Source organism: Parasteatoda tepidariorum, chromosome 2 (assembly GCF_982258835.1).
Source record: "Parasteatoda tepidariorum strain Cologne lab strain chromosome 2, Ptep-v5.0, whole genome shotgun sequence".
In the NCBI taxonomy this organism is placed as follows: domain Eukaryota; kingdom Metazoa; phylum Arthropoda; class Arachnida; order Araneae; family Theridiidae; genus Parasteatoda; species Parasteatoda tepidariorum.
In genome coordinates, this window is record NC_141756.1 from 112,679,843 (window position 1) to 112,705,131 (window position 25,289).

The following is a 25,289-nucleotide window of genomic DNA, read 5'->3' on the forward strand; positions in this document are numbered from 1 at the left end:
AGTGCTCGATATTCTTTTGTGATAGTTAATATCGTTTGTTTATTTATGAATAAAAAGTTCGAAAGCCGTTACCTAGCTAGGTGATATCCCTACAAAGTGCGAAATCGAGCGCAATTAACCTAGGTAATGTGCGCATCGCTAATGATTGCTTTTCTATTAATTAAGTTTGTTGGACTTGATTCTTTAGTTATTGAAAAATAAATAAATTCATTTGCTTTCGAAATTATTGAATTAGACTTGTTTCGAGAGCTCAAAAATAGGCGCCCATTCTGCAGATTCGCCAGACGTGAATGAGGAAAACAAAAGTGACTTGAAGCAGAAAACAAAAAGTGTGCTGAAAAAATGTAATTTAAAGATCATGTGAGAATAAACAATCACTGTGCTATTTATCACAGTGCGACCTTGACTTACATTGATCAAACCAAACGAGGTTTAAAATTTAGATTAAAGAAACACGGATATCAAGAATGCTATAAATAATGTCTTGCTGCACATGGTAGGAATCTTGGCCATAAACCCAATTTGCATTAAGCCAAAATCCTGTCATATCAGCTCAATTTGATGCTCTTTTTCATTCATATGAATGCCTTTATTAACGATATGAGTTCCTCAAATTTTAACTTAGAAATTTGACTTTGGGAAGAAAGTAATTAAGATGGTGAGTTGAAGTCTGTACGCAACAGTTAGAAAAAAATGTGGATTTTTCCGATTTTAATTTACTTTATAAGATATTTTATAGCAGTCGTTGAACAGGCGATACAATTTTTTGAGTTTGCGACTGCTAATGTTCAACACCGTAGCCTCGTCATTTTGAACCCAATCCAGAACTATACTGGATTGGAACATTGGGAAAAATTTGCCTTTCCTGAAGGACTTTTTGATGGAGCTAACTCGCATTTGCGTTACATAGTGAGGAAAACTACGAAAATCTTCCACGGTTAGCCTGAAAGCAAGGGGACTCTAACCCATGATCCGTCTATCACTGAGGATATTTTACGTCAGCACTGTGGTCGGTGAGGAATTCGTATCGAACTGCCATCGCTGGTATTCGAACCTGGTTCAGCTCATCGGGAGGTGAACGCTTTATCCCCTGAGCCATCACGGCTCTTTATAAGATATCATCATAAATATGTAATTCTTCTTTGTCCTTGTAATTCAAAAAATTAAGCATTTTTACACCACGGAAAAAAACTATGAGAGTGCTTCGCCTAGCCGTTTGAAATTGAGATAGCCTTTCGAGATTTCGGTTATCACTTTAGCCCGAAAATATGTCGCACAATTCTGAGTCTATATTGATAATATCTAGTAATTATTTATGTAGTAATTATTTATGTAGTAATTCTTATGTCGAGATTTTATGTTTTGTCTTTTTAATACGCCCCCGCGCAATTGAAAAACAGCGTAATCGCAAATCTTTCGCGCAGAATTACACAGCAGAACAGTTAAATTTCTTAAGTTTCTCTTTTTTTCTGATACGTTAATTATCGTTTTATTACACTTGAAATTAACGTAAATTATCGTTCTATTACAATTGAAATTAACGTAAATTACCGTTTTATTACACTTGAAATTAACGTAAATTATCGTTCTATTACAATTGAAATTAACGTAAATTATCGTTTTATTACACTTGAAATTAACGTAAATTATCGTTCTATTACAATTGAAATTAATCAAGTTTCTTTTAGGATATTTTTAAAATGATTTTATGGAATAGAAAAAGTTTTAATAGTAGTGAAGCTTTTTTCCCCCTAAAAAAAAAAGAAAGAAATAGAACTGCTGATTCATCGTTCCATTAAAAATCAAAATTGAGCTATTTTATCTGCAATGAAGATATTCAAATCTAAAATTACGAACACAACATATTACTCGAGATAAATGTGCATTGAAAGGTGCTGAAAAGTTCTTTTCTTTAATCTCATCATAGCCAGATTTTTCACACACTATAAGACAAAAGTCCTTAAAGTAACCTCTTTGTTTAGAAGATGTGGGGATACGAGGAAGAAGAGCTGGATGGAACGAGAGCGCTTAACTGATGATGCACTTTGGAAGATCATCCATTCTCCTCTTTTTCATCGCTTTTAGTTCTCTTCGATGATTGAAGCGTCATTGAGTCACGCGCACACTCGAAGAAAAACAAATTATGCACGCAGATGATAAATGTGGCCATTTCATGCAGAATGTCGCCCATCTTGCTTAAATTTGCGAAGAAAAATATAAAATTCGACAAAAATTTCTCTCAAAATTATATACTAAAGTCCTAACATTTCTATCGAAAATTATAGATATATAATGTAAAATTATATTAAGCGGAGTTGCTACCATATTATAAATATGTATATATGCAGTTATTTGCCAAATTATTAGAGACACTATAACATTCTATGTAAAATATTAAAGTATTTAAATGATATAACAGAATCTTTAATTCTATAATTTCTTTCATTTGTTTTCGAAACTTCAGATATTATAAAATATTCTTCGGCAAAACGTAGGATGAAACCTTCTCGTGAAAATTCATTTGTATTTTTTAAATTACCACTCTATCACAATTTTGATTTTGAGTATTCATTTCCCTTTTAACAATTGATTTTTTATAGACTACGTTTTCATTCTCTAAATGACTAGTTTCACAAGAAGTCATTTTAAGAAATATATTATAGGATTATAAACCAAAATGTATGATAAGACTATAAATATATGATAGGGCTATAAACCAATTTATCTTGTGCATCTAAATATTTATTTGTATTATTTGCAGCCCTATTTTAGTATTGATAGTTCCTTTAAATCTTTCAACGAAATTTATATCAACATTTTTGGTTGTAAACCATTCGATGTTGCTTGAGTTTCTTTATTAATTAATTCTGAACCTTAATCGTCGATTTGTAGTTCTTCAGGAACTCGTTTTTTAAAAATGAATTGTTTAAAAAATTTTTTTACTTCCTCACTTGTTTTATTTTAATACACCAAACATACAAACTTAAAATATCTATGACTATTTAAATGTAATTAACTCCATTATTATATCTACTTAAAGATTTTATGAATTATAAATCTGATCGCCATTGATCATCAATATGTGAAACATATTGATGATACTACAACTTTTTTCAGGATCATATTCTTTCCGTTTATTTTTGCCTGAAAAAAAAAATTTTGGACCCGCAAATTTGAGATATACCTTTCGTTATAGATCTTCCAATTTCAGAAATTGCTTCGTGAGCATCTTTAGTATTTGTGAAATTTTTACAATTTAGAAAATATGTTTCATATAAACACACAGCAAATATCCGCTTAGCTTTGATAATACTGTCGTGCAATTGAGAAATCATCGTAAGCGACAAGAATTTCAAAATTGAGATTTTTATATATATAGCATCTTTATATGGTAAGCTACACATAGCAGTAAAAAAAATTAAAAAATTCATTTTGTTTTATCAGTTTTTTGAAATTCTGTTTTAGAGTTCATAGTGTGGGAATTGAAGTTATCGACAATGTCAACCTTCATCTATGAAAAGGTACCCCAACATAGTAAACATGTCTTATATACTAGTGAATTGGAAGTGTATTTTTTTAGTGGTAGACACACTACTATAGTATTAGCAATAGAACTAGAAAGGTTTTCGTGCCATTTTTCAATAAAATGAACTTTAAGTTGTTTTTTTCAATTGCACTGCAGAATAGGTTTAACTATTCATCTTTCTATTCTGTCAAGAATGATAAAATTTAGAAATGGCATCTAATACTTCGACCATCTTTTTATAGCAATCATCATTCCTAAATTCTTTATTTTATTAAAAAATAATATTAAACAACAAACATCGGGTACGTATGCATCTACTTTATTAATAGCTTTGGACATTCTTTATCCATTAAATCTGGATTTAATCTTCTTTTACCCTTTAGTAATGGAGCTCCTAGACTTTTAAAATTGTGTCCGAGTATGACACATTTCAATGGGTGAATTATTAATTATTAAAAATTTTTCTTTCATTTATATAGAAATAAATTTATAACTATTCAATTGAGTATTTTCAACGTATTGGAAAATATTTTTAACTCTGAATAAATTCAGACTTCCTTTAATTAATTCCTTCTTCCGTTAATGCGTTTGCTTTAAATAAATTCAATACCTTTTTGTAAGCAAATCTATATCCGTTTTTCCTCTGATCTGTCAGCTCCTAAACTCAAAGTTGATAAGTACGAATGTTGATAACCCGGATGAAAAAAACAGCGACTGATAATGCAATGCTAATATAATTATAACTTTTTCTGTTAATAATTTTTTTTTCTAAATAAAATTTCTTTCGCATAAACTGAAATAACTAATTCCTACAAGGGTTGATCAAATCCGATATTTAAAAAGAAAATAGTTTGTATGCAGTTTTTATACATTTTTTAAATTCTTCTTTGATTCATTGACTATCTATTTTTTCAATTCCTATTATTAGTTAAAACCCTCGCTTTATCTTGTTCAAATGTTCAATTATACTAATAAAATACTTTTTATTCAAATACATTTTTTGAACTTGTGGTGGATGACACTCGATGTTAATACATTTTTTTCCTCAAATATTAATTCATTCATTAAATAAGGATGAGCAAAAAACGAATTTTCTGATGGCGTTAGTCATTGTTTCAAATTTCATGCTGGTTTTCACTCATTTAAAACAAAAACATCACTGATCATTTCTAACTTATACCTCTATTTGAACAACAACAAAAAAGTTCGCGATCGCAACGCTCAAATACGCCCTCAAGCGGGAGCCTGAAAACATTAAGCATTAATTTAATAACATTTCATTTAGTTCCATCAAAATCATTGACAAAATCAGACGCCATTTTTTCGCAGCGAATAAGAAACAAAATTTCCCTAAGGAAAAGACCGAAGAACTTGAAAAAAATCTCCAGAATATTAGTAAATCTTTCAGGAACAGAACACGCCAAACATTTGAAGAAAAATTCCTCAATAATTTTTAATTTCTATTATCAACAAACTTGCAACCGATGACTTCCGATTTCGGATACTGTTACAGATGTGTGTATTAAGGTAAAAGACATTTTTTCTGTCTTCAATTCTTCACAAATCAAAATGAAGTCAACATTGCTTTCTTCATTCCAATGAATAAATGCGAATTCAGAACTGTAGTAGTAATAGAATATTCTTCTTCGTTATAGAATAGTATATATTTCTGTATCTATATAATTCGGAAAACAACAATAAAAAATCCTCCAAATTACTTGAAATAGTGCCATTTGTGATGATTATAAATTTTTTTTATCGTTTTCTTGGTAACTATTTTTTAGTTTTGAAAGAATAATTTCAACTAGAATTCAGCTATTCTGTTTTTGAACTACATATTAAAATTCATATCGAGATCTTACAATTATAAAGTTTTGCTGTGTGGTATGTTATCTAAAAGTAATGAAGCGATAATCTTTGTATATATTATTTGAAAATAAAAGCTTCAAACGAAGAACATTTCATTTAGTTGTTGTAGTTGTAGTTCATTTACGTCGCACTAGAGCTGCACAATGGGCTATTGGCGACGGTCTGGGAAACATCCCTGAGGATAATCCGAAGACATGCCATCACAATTTTGATCCTCTGCAGAGGGGATGGCACCCCCGCTTCGGTAGCCCAACGGCCTGCATGCGAAACATTTCATTTGGAATTCTCCGGATTTATAAAGAAGGTGAGTGTTTTTTATAATAAGAAATTTGCTTGTAAATAATTTTTTTTTTATTTGATGGTAGTTCTCTGCAGAATAGTTTTTTACGTCTGATTAAGAACTATAAGAATAAAAAAAGAAACAATATGCCAGATTTTTTATTTCAATATGAGGAATTTTTAAAATCTTTTTTTTTTATCCTATGAATTCTTTGTTTCACGTTTTATAGTTTATGATTTTCAGATAAAAATTGTTGTCAACATACTTTTTATGAAAAATTAAATGGTATAACATTATGTGTTTATGTATACATCTTGCATATTCCAATGTTTGAAGCAATATGATTCAGAAAAGTATGGAATAAAAATTCGGTACTTATGTATTAACGCCGCAGCAGCTACAGATTTGGCGGTTTTTAAGTGCCGCCAATGAACACCTAAAATGTTTGCAACAAATCATAAAATGAAACACTATATTTAAAATCAAAGTAGTCAATCGGATTTCGGTGGGAAAGGGGTCGATATAGAGTTTAACATAGATTCAAAACAATCTCTATTTCTGTCGACATATTAACTCTAATAAATAAGATTCCAAATGAAATAACATTTCCAAAACGTACGTTTACCAAGATAAAATTTCATATCATAGGAATTGGTACATTTTCGTTTTCTTGGTAAAATATTTCGCTCCTGAAAAAATAAAATTGCATCTTGTTTTGTTTTTGACAAATCCGAAAAACGAATTTTCGTAGCACTAAAAAATGGCGTCAAAGAAGAATTGTTTTTTTTTGTTTTGTTTCGTAAGCATTCTTTATTTTACGTGTTTTAGTTTCTGAATAATGATTTTTATTGAAACTTAAAATTTTTTGATAAAAATTATTGTAAAAAAACTTTTTTTACGAAATTAAATTTTATAAAATTATGAGGCTTATGTATACTTTTTGTTCATTTTAATTTTTGAAGTGATATAATTCTTAGAACTATGGAACGTAAAGTTTAAATAAGCCTTTCATGTTATATCATTAAATTTAGTAAAACTATTTCTTAAGCATTAGGTTTTAACTCTTATAAGAATTTACATATTTTTTTCTGTTTATTTACAAATATTTTTCCTATGTGTTTTGGGTGTTCCTTTCTCTAAAAAAAAAGAGATACCATTTTGTTTTCGTTTGCATGAATATCAAACATTTTTCTTTTTTAAATTTAATAAGCCGCAACAAAGAAGGAACGTTACAATGCTACGTGCTACATTAAAGACGTCTCCAGAGTAAATGAATGACTGTTCATATCGAAATCGCAGGTATTCGTCTCATACGATAACGCCCCCTATAGTTCGTTGCGATCGCGAATATTGGAGCAAACAAGTTCGCAAGTTAACGTTATGTTAGTTATGTTATGTGCTTATGTTAGCTCTTTGCTCCAAAAATAAATGATAGGTCGGCCTGTCTAATTCAGGGGCTTTTACAGTTTTCTGATACCACGCGCATTTTTTTTTCAGCTCCTACTATTAGTTTCATACTCTCCCTATATATATATATATATATATATATATATATATATATATATATATATATATATATATATATATATATATATATATATATATATATATATATATATATATATATATATATATATATATATATATATATATATATATATATATCTTGTTCAAATTTTCGATCGTTGATAAAATACTTTTTATTCACCCACTTAAGTTCTAATATATTTTTTTAAACTTGTAGTGGATGACACTTGATGTGAATACCGTTTTTTCAAATATTAATTCATTCATTAAATTTAATTCATTCATTAAATGTAATTAATTGCAATTATTTAATAAAAAGTAACTAAAATAATTTTTTTCTTTATTGGCCTAAGTAGGACTTTTAAATTTTTTTTTTATTTGCTTGTGAATATCTAAAAAAAGTATCTTTTCATCACATACTCAGCATGATCAATCTTTTATAGATCAATTCCTCTTGTTGCATGATTTTTATTTTTAGATTTCTTTTTTTTCTCTTTATTCCTTTTTTTTTACCCTGTCAATAACTTCTTTTAATCACTTTTATTATTGAAAGGAATTCTAATACTTTGAGTAGAGTTTTATCTACGCATATATCTATGTCTATTTTTAAAAACATACGACTTCTTGCATTTTCAGTACCCTCTCACTGATTCTTTATTTGAGGTAAAGGGTTTGAAGAAAAATCATTCATGACTAAACATACACTGGCCAAATTATAAGACGCACTATACGATTCTGTGTGAAACATTAATTATCAGCCTATACTATACAGCTTTATTGTTTTCACGAGAGTAAAACCTTGTTTGCGTTCGTGTATAAATTAGTTAAATTAAACGATATATAATATAAATTTGACGATTCGATAAATGAGACGATATATTATACAAATATAAAATATTTATTATATCAGGTATTATATTAGTATATTATAATAATTTGACCAAATTATTAGACGCACTGTAGTGTTTTAATAATGACATGTTTTGCACGAGTTCATAGTCAATACTTTCATAATTAAACATACGTGTAATGGTTGTTATTCGGGAGATTTTTTATATACTTCCTATTTGTATTTATTTTTAACGTATTGCATTACAATGTTAACAAATCGATAGACTAACGTAAACAAGGATAAACCGGTTTCAGTCGCGTAAAAGCAATGAAACTGTATAGTATCACCTTATAAATAATATTTTACATAGAATCTTATAGCACGTCTATAATTTCGTCAGGGACTGTAAATCATTGTTTGTACCCTGCAAACGTTGTTTTAGAAGTTTTCATTTGATTACTTAGAGGCTAAAGAAATTCAACCAATGATTATTGTATTCCCATATCCTCTTTATTTAACTATTTTTCGTAATTTTAGATTGTAATTTAAATAATTTTATATAATTTTTAACTGCTCTTTTAATTTTTTTTCATTTCTCTCTTTTTCAATTTTGTCTATTTTTGCGTAGTAAAATATTTTGGTTATTAAATGTGCTAAAAATGTTCTCGAATAAATGGAGGAATTCAATAGTCTAAAAAAAACTGATATTGAAATTGAATTCTTGGATATAAGATCTGATTTATTACCTAACCTCGTGAAACCGAAAAATGATTTAATATTTTATTGCCTAAAATGATAATGAAACTCATAAAAAAAAATGAGGAATTTTACGCAAAAATTAGAAGCTGTGGAAAATTGATATTTTTTTATAGTTCCTAAAAATTTTCTGTTTTTAATTAGAAAAAAATCTTTTTTTTAGTTATTTTCTTATATCGATAACTAATTTTCAATGATCATGGAACCACATGTAAAATGGTGTAAAACTGTTTAAAAAGCATCGCATTTTTGTGGTTTATGGGTAGGAGTTGTAAAAGTGCGGGATGTTATCTGAATATAATCTTTCCAATTTATTAAATTCAAAAAGGGTATTAAAAAAACACTTATTATATACTTACTAATGAATATAAGCACGCGAATAAAAGTTTAAAAAAAATCATCTTCCCTATAAATCGTAATTGTTCCAAGACACGAGAAAAATAAATTATTGCGATAAATATCATCTTCCATTTTGTACAAAAAGGCACTTTCGTTTGTGTTGAGAATAGAATTTATCTTTTTACCGTACATTTAGCTAATCTATATCTAAGTACCTAATACTTTCAACATTTCTATCTCGCAATTGTATGATGCAGGAAAAAAAAATATTTTTATTTTATAACCGTCTTGATCAGCTAACCCAAGTTTTTGGGGTTTAGGACTAATAGTGTTCAACTCCGTAGCTTTGTAATTTTGAACCCAATCCAGAAGACAAGGGAACTACTGGATCAAATGTTGGGAGAAATTTGCCTTCGTAGAGGACTTTTTGATGGAACTAACCCGCATTTGAGTTATATGAAGACGAAAACCTTCTACAGTTAGCCTGACGGCAAGGGGACTCTAACCCATGATCCGTCTACCACTGAGGACGTTTTACGTCATCACCGTGGTTAGTGCAAGCCGGATACGAATTCGTACCGACGCTGGGTACGAATCGCTGGGATTTATCTCATTGGGAGGCTAGCCCTCTATCTCCTGAGCCACCACGGTTCTGAAGTTTCCTAACTCTTTTTCCAAAACTACCTCAAATGCCAAAAGAACTGGTAAAGACGTTTATGAACTGAACTTCACAAAGTTCCAAGATTTATGGTGACTTCTCATTATTAAGTCTGCATGCATTTTGTAATGCCTTTAGTTTATCTTATGCATCAGTTGTGTACACATTAGGAGCAAGAGTGAAAATTGAATTAGTTCTTGCAAAGTAAAGGATTGCTCCTCTTCACGATTAGAATGTATGGCTTGCAGCACTGGTGTTAGATTATCTCTCACCGTTAAAAACGCTCTGAATCTTACAAATGTAAAAGAATTTTTCCGGATAGATTCATCATGTGCGTTACATTGGATTCAAAACCAAGAGCCATGGACAGTATTTGTTCAAAATACTGTTAAAGAAATCGGGCCATTTTCCATTACATATAAGACCCATACCTGGTTTGGAAAACCCCACCGATTTACCTTACAGAAATTGTACTGTAAAGAAATTGATTGATTCCTATTTTTAGGATAGACCATTCTGACTGAAGAAGAAGAATTAACCAAACAAGGTGTATTTGCAGGAATGGAACAGCGATCATTGTCAAACACCACGATTGAAAAAGTTTAGTACGTACTTTTCAAGCCCGCTGTGGGCTGATTGTAAGGACGCGGTTCTCAGTAGAACCCGAAGTCAAGCATCACTGGCTGTGGTCAGTGTGCGGGTGGGTGATCTCTTGGATCAGTCTGCGTAAGGACCGAGAGTCTGCGGTATTGGACCTCGTTAAACTGTTCTACCGTTAAGGGCTCGACTTCGTGTGCAGTTCGTCTGGCTACCAAAGCTGGGGAGTCATTCCCTCTGCAGTCAGGGATACTTTCCAGACATCTGGCCAAAATATTTCCATAAACACCAATTGTACATAACTTTTGGACACCAGTGTGTGTGCAATATATATATATATATATATATATATATATATATATATATATATATATATATATATATATATATATATATATATATATATATATATATATATATATATAATAAAAACAAAGTACAAACGTCAAAAATATATTTATTTATATTCCAAAATCATATAATTTAAAACATACATATAAACGCTTAGAAACAATGACAAAGGTAGAAGAAAGTAAAATCTCTTTTAACGTACAACAAAAAGTTTTATATTACCCAAAACATTTCAGGCCCATCGGTATTACAATTGTCTTTCATAATTTGATTCCACACATTAAGTCATTCAGTAGAAAATATTCCATCGTTCTAAATAATACTTTATTTATTTTAGTTTTAGTGGAGGGTTTCGGGAACGGAAATAACGCATTAAACTGAGAAGACATCGAAATGCGGCCGGATAAACACCACTTAACAGCGTAACACTTCGTAAGAAAAAAAAGAGTTTATCTTTAGGATGAATCAGAAACATCCACCGATCACAGACCCAACACAACAACGATATTTTTTTTTTAATTCTTGACAAGAAGATCTCAAATAAACTGTCAAGGTCAAGTGAATGACGTCACCAAAAAACAGCTATTATTCGATTCAATTTTTGATAATAATCGTAAAATAAACTTCCACGCGTCGGTTGAATGACTCGTCGTTATCCGGAAACTTATTGAAGCGGTCAATGTTAAAAAGGGGCTGTGTAACATTTTTTGCGAAAGTAACTTTTTTGTTGGAATTTGTACAGATAAACGCAATGTTTCATAAGAGAATCCAACCCTTTAGAAGCAATTAAAACCAGAATTGATGTAGGTTTTTCTGCAAAATGCAGATTTGTCACATTATCCTTTTAACATTGACCGCTTCAATATTAGTTTCGATGTTGTTTCGCCAATAGCTCCAGGACCAATTAATATGAGAAATCTCTTCAAAAAGTCTAGGGCCTGCTTTCTAACTAACTACTTGGGGAAACGTAGTCTCCTTACTGAGAAAAGGATTTTTCTAATGTTATTTTGATTTCCATTTTTTACTTGCTCGTCTTGCTTTTATTATTTTGCTATTATTTCCGCCGATTTTTATTTAAAAAAAAAGCGTTACTTTACTGGGCGAATTTCCATTGATGCTGCTGGCAACATGAAATGGAATTTGCATAATGCTTTTTTTTCTCTTTCAGATACCTATAATTTCTCAAAACAATGCAGATCCAATGAGGTGGAACCGCGGTCGAATCCCAGAAAGCCTGGTCGATACGAATTCCGCATCCGGTTTGCCCCGATCACAGTGCTGACGTAAGATATTCCCAGTGGTAGACGGATCATGAGTTAGAATCTCCTAACCGTCAGGCTAACCGTGGAAGGTTTTTGTGGTTTTCCGCACTATGTAACGCAAATACTGGTTAGTTCCATCAAAAAGTCCTCCACGGAGGCAAAAGTTCTCCCAATACTGGATTCAGGAGTTTACTTGTCTTCTGGAGTGGGTTCAAAATGACAAGGCTGCGGAGTTGAACATTAGCAATCATAAACCCAAAATTGAGTCTGCGTTTCAACGATGATTATATAAAATAATGCTGATGAACTTGAACGATATATGGACGGTTTACGCTTGCCCGGTATATGCCTAAGACACTGATGGTTTTTAAAAAGTTACTGCTCCTGCCTGGTATACATTTCCCAGGTATACCCTGCAGATACACTCATGTTTTTTTAAATGCTAATAAGTTACACTGCCCAGTATACCCTACACTGATATTTTTTTAAAGCTCGGTATACATTTAAACGGTATACCCTACACTGATGTTTTTGGAGGTAAATTGCCAATCGCCGGTATACATTTTCTCTTCCGCATAGCTACACTAATGTTTTTTGTTTAAGGTCAAGTGCCACTGCCAGGTGCACATTTGTCTGGCATACCCTACATTGATTTTTTTAAGGTAAAGTGTCACTGCCCGGTACGACTATATTTACTCAGGTATCTGTTCTATCGCATTGATTAAATGCATAAAATTCCTTTCGTAATGATTATTTCTATATTTTTAATTTTATGGAAAAATTCAAAAATGAATTTTGAACTCAAATTATATAATGCGGTAAACTCAAATAATAATGCGAATTTAAATTTTAAGAAGATGCGGTAATTATGGCCATATACTTTTGAATAGTAATATTTATTACAGACAGAGAATAATTATCAAAAACATTAAAAAACACACCAGGGGCTTAGTTATAAACAGTTTCTCCCTTATAACAAAATTTTTCTTTGAGGGTTGAATCAACTTGTGCTGAAACTGTCTTTTTTTTTTTTTAAATTTGTATAGTCGTTTAGAACCATTTCAAAATTGTATAAATATTTTTATTTAACAACTATTTAATTCGTTGAAAAAAAATATAGACATTAAGTTCAATAAAACATATTTTATTTTATAGTTTTCATTTTGAACTGGAAAATGGCGCTGATCACAATTTCGCTGTGTTCATAAATACCTCACAGTACAGATAATTTGAAGGACTCAATATTAGAAGTAAGTTGCCCAAATCAAACCATTTTTTCAACTCTTTTTATTAGTTACAAATCACTGACAATTACGTTTGAAATAATTTAATAAGACAATACAGTTATTCAGCTTTTTATTTTTTTATTTTCTGTAAGTAAGTAAGAGGAAATTTTTTGTTTCCGCAAGGTCTACAAGTGGTACGATTAGCAAGTGGTACGATTCACCTAATTTTCACCAGATCCTTAAATCGTAACAAGCTCAAAAATATTGAGCCTTAACAATTAGCAGAAATAGACCATGCATAGTCCAAAAACAGTTGTTGAATAGCTAAAATATGGAATGAAATATAAAATCAATGTACTGATACAAGTATATAAACAGTATTATAAGCCTATGAAATGTAATGATTGTCCGCTATACCGTTTTGTCAGGTGTCCAGTAGCTAGAATGGGGGGGGGGGGAGTAAGAGTTTGATAATAATTACATCATACGTATATTATAATTTATTTACAAGAACTTTCATTTACAGTTGTAGCATCATTTTACCTATCGGGTTTACTTGGCTGTTACCAAATTATCTCTGTATGCACATAATCACTACTGCCATCTAGTGGCCACATATTTTCTTTTAAATTTAAATAAAATTACAGCTTAGTGTTTTGTAGTTGCATGCATGTTACGTAACATGCATGTTACGTGCTACAAAGTTTAAACATGACTTTTACATGAGCTGCTCTTTAAGATGACATCTTTTTTCGGGATCTATGACCAACTTTCTTCTTCTCATGTTTTATAAATGGTTCGATTGAAGCCTTCGTGGTCGAGAAGAGTTCGATTGAAGCCTTATTACTGTAATAGCGTACTAATAAACGTACTAATCATTTATTAAAACCCGTTACTGACCCATAACTTACTAGATCACTATTTGACTCATTGTTGGCTCATCACTTTTTTTCTTACTGAAAATATTCTTACCAAAAGGACGTTAAATTTACCTAAATAGTTTCGTTACTTTCCGATTGATTACACGTAAACGTAATAAATGGAGGTTTTCTGCTGTCAAAACTTCACTTTAATGACGCACCAGATTAGTTGAATTTTTTTAAACTGAGTTCTCAGTTGCAGTTTTATTTGTATGGAATATAGAGATAGTTCGAATCCACTTTCTTAATAAATTGGGTGGAGTACAGTTTCAATGGATTAAAATTCGAACTGCTTAGTTCGGTAGTTGATACCCAGAAAGCATGTAACCTTACGGTAACCTGATGTCGGAATTTTCTTATTATTGTCACTAAAATGTTTGTACTAAAAACCCTTTTTTCAATAAAGCAAAAATATTGAACTTTCAAACCTTTCATCCTAAAAGGATTAAAAAATTATGTTTTAAAGCTTTTTTAAAAAAGTTTTGTATCTTAGGGAAAAGGGTCACTTAGGTCCATCGTGACGTTTTAGGTGACGTCACACTAGCTATCGAATCAAATTGCATTGTCCATTGAAATTTCAAGACAAGGTGGATTTTAGCTGAGCATGCAAGCTTTTGCGAAAAGAAGCCTTATAATGACCTAGATTTAAAATTATTTTCACCTTAAGACTAGCTTTATTCAAGGACTTTTCACGCTTGAAAACCCTAAGACAATCTCAATTTAAGGTTTTTATATAGAAGGTTGTTTTCCAAGGTTTTGGATTAGAGTAGTGTGCGCAGAATAGAGCAGATTGTCATGGATCTCGATAAGAAGGTTTACACACAAACCGCATAAAAAACCTTTTTAAGTTTATATTAAAAGGTTTTTGCTGAGTGAAAATAAGCTTTACTTTGCTACCTAGGTACTTTGCTCCTAAAACTAGGACTGCACACGAGGGAACAATTTAAGCAACAACAAAAATTAACTTTTTTCCTGAACAGACGAAGTGAAATTTTTGAAAATTCCTGGAGTTATATAAGAGATACTTATTCATCTTATTATTACAGAGAGATAAAGTGTTTTTTAGAGTAGAGATCAATTTATAAACACTAAATCAGTGAAAGCAAAGTTCTTTCGTCCGTCTCATTATCATATAAAATTAGAATTTGCATTTATTTCTTTTTGGTCAGCGTTGAAAGTCCACGAATACTTTTCCCCATCCAAAGATCTAAGGTCAGTTAACTGAATAAAAATAGTGCATCAAAAGAAAAGGGGAAAAGAGTATTGATTATCAGTTGAAAAAAAATACACTGATTTTGATGATGGACGCCACAGTGTTAGTTGTTGATGCATTACATCATCACCCTCCGCTATTTTTGCTCTAAACTGAAGGTTGCATTTAAATTAGATTAGCCACGCTTTGATCGAGTTATTTCTGAAGATGCCGACTAAAAAAGCTATTGCATACAAACTTGTAAAAAATGTATATGCTTCCTTCCTGGAATATTTTATCTCGAAATGTACGACAAATATAGATTCCGTTATTAAATTTAGTGTTCACAGAATTTACAAGAAAATCTTTTCTTGAAAATACTTGTATTTTGTAAACAAATGGAAGTTTATGGTTTGGGAAATATCAATTCGGGTGACAGATTATGCGAGGAAAGTACACTGGCGTAAGAAATTAAGAGAATTTGCATACTGGGTCTATTATCTCTAGAACTACTGTAACCGATTTTAGCGAAATTTGATATGTAACATACGTATGATACAATACAAAACAAATAACCATTCAACAATTGTAATACACACGCAAGATCGTGCGTAAGACTCTTTGGAGTCGGGAGGTATGAAGCAGCGGTTGCAGAATAAACAAACAAAAAAAAAAGGGTTAATGGGGGGTATGGTCCCCTCTTACAGGCATGCAGGTCTTGCAACCTGATTTCATGCTTGAAATAAGTTATTTTATCATTTCCTGTGGCAGTAGGTCTGAATTGTTCTGTGGCAATTTCATACCTTCCTACTCAAACGAGTGTCACGCACGATCATGAGCGTGCATTACAATTGTTGAATGGTTATTTGTTTTGTATTGTATCATATGTATGTCACATATGTATACACATCAAATTTCATTAATATCGGTCCTGAAGTTCGAGAGATAAGCGACCCAGTCTGCAACTTCTCTTAATTCCTCATACCAGTGTATGTCTGAGCTATGTTTCTGTTTTTATAACCTCTTGTGCGTGGGAGGGCCAAATCTTATGATTGGTCTTCCCTGGCCTACAATAGCACCGCTCCGTATCCAGCAATAGTCATTCAACGCACAACTTTGGGACGTATTACTTTCGCAATCGACGTATATCGCTGAAATTTCTCGCCATTAAAAACTAAGAATGTTTTCCGTTTCAGATGGAACAAGAAGAGAAATAATTTCCCTCACGTGAAACATAATTTTCCAATTAGAGAAAAATTCCATACGAGCGAAATTTCAAAGTAACGAAGATTTTTTCGAATCCCCAAATTTTAATTGAGACAAAGTATTTGAAATAGCGATATGACAAAATGGATAATCCGATTGAACGAAAATAAGCAACCATTCTCTCCTGATTTTTACCTTTCTTCAAAAGTAAACAATGCATTGAATAAAACGCTTCTGTGCCTTTTATAGTTTCCTTTTTCCAATTTGGAAGTTATGAAAAGATATATTTATCGGCACAAAAAAACTTTTCCAATACTTTGTATAAACATGTACAAAATTTGGAGAAGTTTAGTAACACTTAATGGTTCTAAGTCATTTGCACAGAAAAAAAATTACGGAATACATATTTGTCTGATAAGTAGTGTTAATGAATTCATCGTCTGTTTTAATTTAATAGTTTTTGTGAGCTTTTCAAATATTGCATTGATATTTTCCCAAATGTAGACTACAAATATATCAAAACTGTGAAGTGTTTATTAATTTTTTTTATACGAAAAATTCAAATGTAGCAAAATAATTTTGCTTAGCGCTAAAATTCGTAGTATCTTAATAACTAATTTTCGTTATTGCGTAATGATTATTTTGGTCACTCGTAATTCGCTAAAAAGGGATTCGATGACTCTATTGGTTTTATATTATTATAATATTTGACATTTCCTCTATAAAGGCCTCTCATGTTATCACTCCCCTCACTTTAAATGAACAGCAAACAACAGAATATAACGAAACAGAATGTAATTGCGTGCAAAAAAGTTTTAAGATTCGTTAAATAATTTTAGAGATAGGGTGAAATAAGTTAAATTAACGTTATGGTGATCTAAATTTCGAAACGTTCTTCGGTACACTGAGTGAAATAATTAATATACAGCTTCAAATATATTTCATGTTACTTGCTTTATATCCTGGCTTTGGACATATGTTTCATGTTGTCATTGATTTCCAAGCAGTAGTAAAAGATTAGAAAGATCATACATTAAATTATTAGAATATTTCAAAATACGAAATTATTTCCAAATGTAAAAGTCGCAGTGTTGAATGGTTTTAGCAGAAGAAAACTCGAACTTAATTAGAATTTATTCCATATAGGGCGATAGAAAATCGTTTTGTATCCTGGCTTCGGAATGTTTTTTCTACAAAAATTTAAGGGCCCGTTTAGGTTGTCCAGTATACGCTTGTGCTGGTCTCGTTACTTTTCTACTGTCATTTTATGTTTAGACACTGATGGTGGTTCTTGTTAATAGAGCCGAAGCTATGGTATGTACATTTCTGTACTTTTACTTGTGCTTTATTTTACGTTGTTTTGCATTCATACGTAGCACAAAGATCCTCAATTATATTACCCATCCAATTATTAGTTTTGAATTTTATTTTATTTTATAACCGGCGTTAAACAACTGGCCCAATTCTGAGTTTATCTTTATTCAACTTCGTTGCCTATTAAGTTGGTACCCAACCCAGAAGACATTTATATAACCGTCGTTAAACAGCTGACCCAAATTTTGAGTTTACGACTACCAATGTTCAACTCCGTAGTCTTGTCATTTTGAACCCAATCCAGAAAACAAAGGAACACCGGGGCCCAGTATTGAGAGAAATTTTCCTTCGTGGAGGATTTTTTGATTGAACTAATCCGCATTTGAGTTGTATGAAGAGAAAAACCTCCCACGGTTAGCCAGGCTGCAAGGGACTCTAACCCATGGGACGTCTACCACTGAGGATATTTTACGTCAACACAGTGGTCGGTGTGAGCCAGATGCGGAATTCGATTCGACCAGCCGCTGATGGGATTCGAACCTGGGTTCACCTCATTGGAAGGCGAACGCTCTATCCCCTGAGCCACCTTAGCTCATTATCCGTCAAATACCTCACTATACATGGAGCTATGTCGTGAGGAGATCGTGTGCTTTTAGGGCGGCCTTTTGACTTTCTCCTTTTGGTAATGCGACTATGAAGAGAGATAAGGCACGAGGATGAATTAAAAAGAAAAATACGCACAGTTTTTTTGACACACATCCATCAACTTATGATAAAAAGATTATCGAAGAAGGCTCGCTCTTCTTTTTCTTCTTTCACTAACATTTCAGGATTCCGGTGCGTTCCGTGGAGAGGTCACAGAGGTTATGAGTTAGAAATCGTTTTAGGGTTTTGACGATGTTCGAAACATCTAATTTTATTTCTGTCCGATAAACATTTCATAATTCAGTTAAATGCCTGCGAAAAAAGAAAGTATAAAATTTTTAAAAAAAATCTGTCGATAAAATATTGTATAAAAATGAAAAAGATACAGATTTCTAAAAAATGCATAATAAATAAATTCAACATAAGGTAGGTACGTCGCAGTATAGCTGCCACAAGGGGCTATTTTATTTATAACCATCGTTGAACGGCCGACCCAATTTTTGGGTTGACGACAACTTATGTTTAATTACGAGCCTTGTAATTTTGAACCCGGTCCAGAAGACAAGGGAACTCCTGGATCAAGAATTGAGAGAAAGTTTGCCTTCGTGGAGGAGTTCTTGATGGAACTAACCCGCATTCGCGTTGTATGGTGAGGAAAACCATGAAAACTTCCCACGTTTAACCGGAAGACTGAGGGACTCTAACCTATGATCCGTATACCACTGAGGATATTTTACGGCAGCACTGTGGTTGGTGCGAGGAGCCGGATGCGGAATTCGAATCAACCAGCCATCGCTGGGATTCGAACCCGGCTCATCTCATTGGAGAACGAACTCTCTGTCTCTTGCGTCACTAAGACTCATACATTAACATTATAGTTGCATTTCAAAGTTTAAAGTGAGACAGATATATATATACAAACATTCACTTTGAGCCGTGGTGGCTCAGGGGATAGAGTACTCGCCTTCCAATGAGATGAACCGGGTTCGAATCCCAGCGATGGCTGATTCGAATTCCGCATCCCGCTCACTCCGACCACAGTGTTGCTGTAAACTATCCTCAGTGATAGACGGATCATGGATTAGAGTCCGCTTGCCGTTCGACAGAACGTGGGAGGTTTTCATCTCCATGTAACGCAAATGCTGATTAGTTCAATCAAAAGTCCTCCACGAAGGCAAAGTTCATCCAATACTTTCTCCAGGAGTTTCCTTGTCTTCTGGATTGAGTTCAAAATGACAAAGCTACGAAGTTGAACATTGGTAGTCCCAAAAATTGGTTTACGACTACCATTGTAGTTCAGAATATGCTGTGCTTCTTAAATATAGTTCTCTGGAATGAAGAGCCTCTTTCCAAAAGTAATTGATTTGTTTGGAACCTTTTACACGGAGATAGTTCAGAAAGAATACAACCATCCTTAACAGAAGGGAACTTTTATTACTTTATGCATTTTTAATGCAATTACATATACTATACCGCAACAATGCTGTAGAAAATATACCAAATATCAATAGTCTCTCAGAGATTTTATGTTTTGAAATATTAACAAAAAACATTAAAAAGTATTATTTGTATATTATTCATCACAATAAAATAAGTGCAATTATTGAAACTTCTTAGTTGTAATCATTTTGTAAATTAATATGAAGTGGAGAATAAAATGAAGTTAAATAATTTGAAGTTTCACTCTGTGGGGGCGAAGAGTAGCTATTGACAACCTTCATCTATGAAAAGGTACCCCATCATAGAATCGAGTTAACATGTCTTATATACTAGGGAATTGGAATTGTATTTATGTAGTGGTAGATACACTACAGTATTTCCCCACCTTATCTGTGATAGAATTCGATGCATGAAGTACCCCTAGTTGAGTTATTGTTTTGTGAGAAGCCGGGGGAGCTGTATTTAGATCACCGTACTTTTGAGTGTTGACCGTGAGAACTGTATTAAGTTCACTTTTGTGGTTGCTCTCATGTTGTCATTAGCAGTTGAGTGTATACAGGCAGGCGGTGTGTGCGATCGAGACTGAGTAGCAACAGCGTGAGGCGTGTTCAAATCGACGACGGCGTTTCTGACAAAGAAGGCGTGTTCACTTCACATCCGGGTCACCAATTTCGGGCGAGGAGTAGTTACAGACAATGTCAATCTTCATCTATGAAAAAGTACCTCGCCACACAGAATCGAGTGAACATGTCTTATATACTAGTGAATTGGAATTGTATTTTTGAAGCGGTAGATACACTACACTTTCCGTAAACTTCATATCTAAATTAATCTATTTTTTTAAAACAAAGTCTAATTTCATTCGAATAAATATTTAATTAAACTCAATTCTGAATAAATTCATATGACCCAAACTGAACCGGTTGTTAAATTCATATAATTACTAACAAATAGGTTTTTTTTTCGATTTTTTTTAATGGTGCTTTTTTTCCGTTCACGATTCTATAAAACAATTTGTTAAAATAAAAAGGTACTCACGTCTATAACTCAGGGAGCTAATTTTTTTTTAATAAAAATTAATTTTCTATTTCTTTATTTAATAATTAAATCTAGTACACTGGTTTACTTAGAGGGGAGGCGGGACAGCTGCTGCCCCCTTTTATATAATCTATATTTTTGTTCGAAGTCAATATTTTCTTCCAACGTCGCAATCGCTTCTCTTTGCTGACCTTGCTTAAGGGCGAAGATCAGTGGTAGTAAAAATCACAACCTGTTCACGTGTAAGAATAGTTCGCAAAATACGAAACCCCCCAATCAGAAAATATATTCGCTTTTGTGTGCAAAAAAAGAAAAGTGCGTCTTAACTTCAATACAAAACATGAGGTTAAATGTTGATACTGGAGGTTATCGTATGGTTAAAAACTGATATTCTTTTAAAGTGTCAAGGACAAGCAGATTGATTAAAAAAAAATTGGAAGTAAAGAAATCAAACAAAAGATCTTTTGGGGGTGTCAAAAATTGTGGGCCTAAGCTAAGCAAAGTCTGCTATAACAGAAAGCCTCCACACGGTTTCTTAAATGTAGTCCGATCAGACCACTATGAAGATAAACCAGTTTATAAAAAGAGCCATTTAATAGAAAATATAGTAAAATTAAGAGCGTAGTATCAAAAAAAAACCTAATAAAATTTGTTAAAATTTATGTTTATGATAGATTGGTCTTATTTACTTGTCAACCACCACAAATCTCGAACATATAAGATAATATTCTCCCAATTACTTATAAAAAAGAATTTAGGTTCATGTCGTAGATATCGACAATGTTCATCTATGAAAGGGTACCCCATCATAGAATCGAGTTAACATGTCTTATACACTCGTGAATAGGGGTTTTTATTTTCGTAGTGGTAGACACACTACAGTACTCCCCCACCAGAATTATAGCTGTGGTAGAATTCGATGAACGAATACCACTAGTTTATTCATTGTAGTTTTGTGAGAAGCCGGGAGAGCTGTATTAAGATCACCGTACTTTTTGCTGATCGTGAGAGTTGTATTAGGTTCACGGTCGTGGTCGCTCCTGTGTTGCCATCAGCAGTCGAGTGTATGCAGGCTGACGTTGTGTGTGATCGAGACTGAGTAGCAACAATGCGAGGAGGCGGATCATGTCGCTGTCACAAGTAGCGAGTCAACTGTTCAATGTGGACCATCCATCGTTCAGATCGAAGTGAGAGTTACTGTCGAGATCACTGTTCACATCACGTCCGAAGCTCATCCATGTAGGGAGAGTAGATATCAACAATGTGAACCCATCATCTATGTAAAGATACCCCAAGATAGAATCCAGTTAACATGTATTATATAGTAGTGAATTAGAGTTTTATTTTTGTAGTGGTAGACACACTAATATGAGCACAGCTGGTTCACTTTTTAAGTAGTCTGCGCAGACTACTCATTAAAAAAACGTGTGGTGGGTTTCTGATGTAGGAGATGATGACCTAAGTCCCAAAAGGGGTCAAGAACTAGAGAATGATTGAGGATCGTTTCGCTGTTTTAGGCTTAGTTTGTCGAAACACATTTTAATGGGAGGTCCATTTTAAAACATTTTGACACCCAGTGCCCTACTTCACTACCACATGAAGAACTTAGTGGAAGAATCGGGTAAGAGAAATTTTAAGAGAGACTATATGAAAAAGAAAAGTGTCATCCGAACTACTTTACGACCGATTTATAATAAGCTCTTTTATTATTAGCCACTGCCTAAGTTGAAATGAAAATCACTCAAACTAATGTGGATTAGTTATGTTAAGATGAAAGCAAAAACAATTCTGTTACTTTAAACATAGCCATATTTATGCAAGTTATTTTCTCTGGTACATGCCCCTAAAAATGTCACTTACTTAGTGGAGTCACATACCTGACTCCACTAAGCACTTCACGTGTAAAGTAATATTGCATAAACATATGCAACATAGCAACAGCACTACGTTATAATATTTCAAATTTTTAACATAAACTACGAGTGTCATTTGTGAACATAACAATAATAATGAATATTTGTGTACTTGTTTTAAATGAAGGAATATCAAGTATAAAAGTATTGAATATGCTTATTTTATTTTAAGCAACGTTTGATTGACCTCTTCTCATGTAATTAAGTACTGAAAATACATCAATAAGCATTACGTATCTATTTTGTTTCGAAATTCCGAGGATCCATTTCCCAGATAGCAAAATAAGGTTTATTATTTTCACCCAACAAAAACCTTTTAATGTAAACCTAAAAAGGTTTGTTATGCGATTTATGTGTAAGCCTTCTAGCCTTAAAACGAGATGTGTGACCTCTATTCTACGCACATTACCCTTATCCAAAACAACCTCTATATAAAAACCTTAAATCGAGGTTGACTTAAGCGTGAAAAAAATCCTTTAATCAAGATAGTCTCGAGGTGAAAATAATGTTAAATCTAGGTAATTATAAGGTTTCTTTTTGCAACGTCTTGTATGCTCACCATGCATCCACCTTGTCATGAAATTTTAATGGACAATGCAATTTGATCTTATCTCTAGTGTCATTATGGATCTAAGTGTCCATTTTACTTAACTGACAATACTTAAAAAAAACGTTACAAAAATAATTTTTAATTATTTTAGGATAAAAGGTTTGAAAGTGCAATATTTTTACTTTATTTGAAAAAAGGTTTTTAGTACAAACGTTTACGTGACAATAAAAATAAAATTCCGACACAAGGTTACATGCTTTCTGGGTTTGGGTCACTATTTTGCGTGGCAGTAGACACCTGGGTAGATTAATATTTTGACAGGCTTCACGTTCACTTCGGTCCGTAAAAGACATGAATAATTGGGAGATTTCACCAATTTACGTTAGCTTGCGTATACTCTCGTACGTGAGGTTTTAAGTAATTGCACACCCACCATTCCAGTGCGCATGCGTCAGTTCTGGTGAAATGTCCATGTGCCCGTGAAAAAACATCAATCTTACGAAAGAGGAAATAAGAGATCTTGCGAAAATCCGTAAGTTAAAAACGCTAACATAGTGAAATATCATTTAACTTTGACCACAAAATCAAAACAAACATTTACAATGGACATCTACAAAACTGTGGCAGATTACTCAAGATGCTTTGCTCTGCGTATGTAGAAATACTTGTTGTTGAACCACCGATAGATGGCGGAGTTTATCATTAGATTGTAACCGTAACTGCAAGAAAAAGATTTTGTAAAAAGCAAGAACATCTACATTGTAATGTAGTAGTAGTAATGTCTACCATTGAACGGTATTGATCATGTTAACGATTTAAATATATTTTTGTTACTAACCCCTTGGTAATTATTGAGTATTTTTCCTGTGCCATCAAGAAAACGAGAAAAAGGATATATTCACTAAAAATAATAATAAATCTTCGGTGTATTTAACCCATTAGAATTAATTTAAAGTTGAAAAGCGAAAGCGTTAAACTGTGGTTCTTTGGGCAGAAAAATTTGGAAGATATTATGATGAATTCAGCGGTAAAGAATGAAGCTTATTAGATAAATTTGTGGAAGAAGAATGAAGAACAAATAACCATACCTTAAAGTAGTTGACTTTAAGCTACATTGGACATCTACAAATGGACTAAGTTAACACGATTTATTTCTAAATTCCATCAATACATTTTACATTCCACGTTCATGTATTTAGTTCGAATGTAGGCTTAAAGAGAAAACAACATTTAACTGCTACAAACAGGTGCTTTTAGTTTTGTCGTTGTAGCGTTAATTGCGCCAACATAACGTAAAGATACGCAGCATCTGAAATTAAAGTGAGCATGCAGTTATTTCAAATTTTGTGTACGAGAGCTTGTGGAAGCTGACGTAAAAGTACGAAATCCCCTATTATATTTATAAAGTTATCTTTAACCTTAAAATTCCGTTACTTATGATTTTGCTAAAAGATATTTTGAATTTGAATATCGTAGTGAATATAAATATAATAAAATACATTTTATCACAGCCACCATGTAAATTTCTCACGAACTTTCCAAACTCTGTTTTAAAGGAGTCTGTGAAAAGTACTAGATTTTATTTAGTTGCTATTTAAGTATATGTAAGCTAGATTTTGATTTACTTGTTATTTTAGTATATGTAAGCTGTAAGTTAGAGTTTGTATCATAGGTTGCTATGGTGATAATTTAGAACAAATTTTTGTGTTAAAATGAAGTGTTCTGCTTCTTGTTCTTTTGTAAAAATGAACTTAGAATGATTTTATTTTAGTTAAACATTTGTTATTAATAAAGAACGACAGAATATTGCACATTCTGATAGAGTCTCGTAACAGAGACTATCGTATC

At 32.4% G+C, this 25,289-nt stretch overlaps 1 protein-coding gene across 3 annotated transcripts in view; it reads left to right on the top strand.

The window, feature by feature from the left end:
• Window positions 1-25,289, top strand: part of Ufl1 (UFM1 specific ligase 1) — a 178,834-nt gene that overhangs the window by 103,779 nt on the left and 49,766 nt on the right. For all 3 annotated transcript variants that reach the window (XM_087158057.1, XM_087158055.1, XM_087158056.1), the window contains exon 2: window positions 13,153-13,247. The gene's annotated coding sequence lies outside the window, so the exon portion shown is untranslated. The remainder of the gene's footprint in view (window positions 1-13,152; window positions 13,248-25,289) is intronic.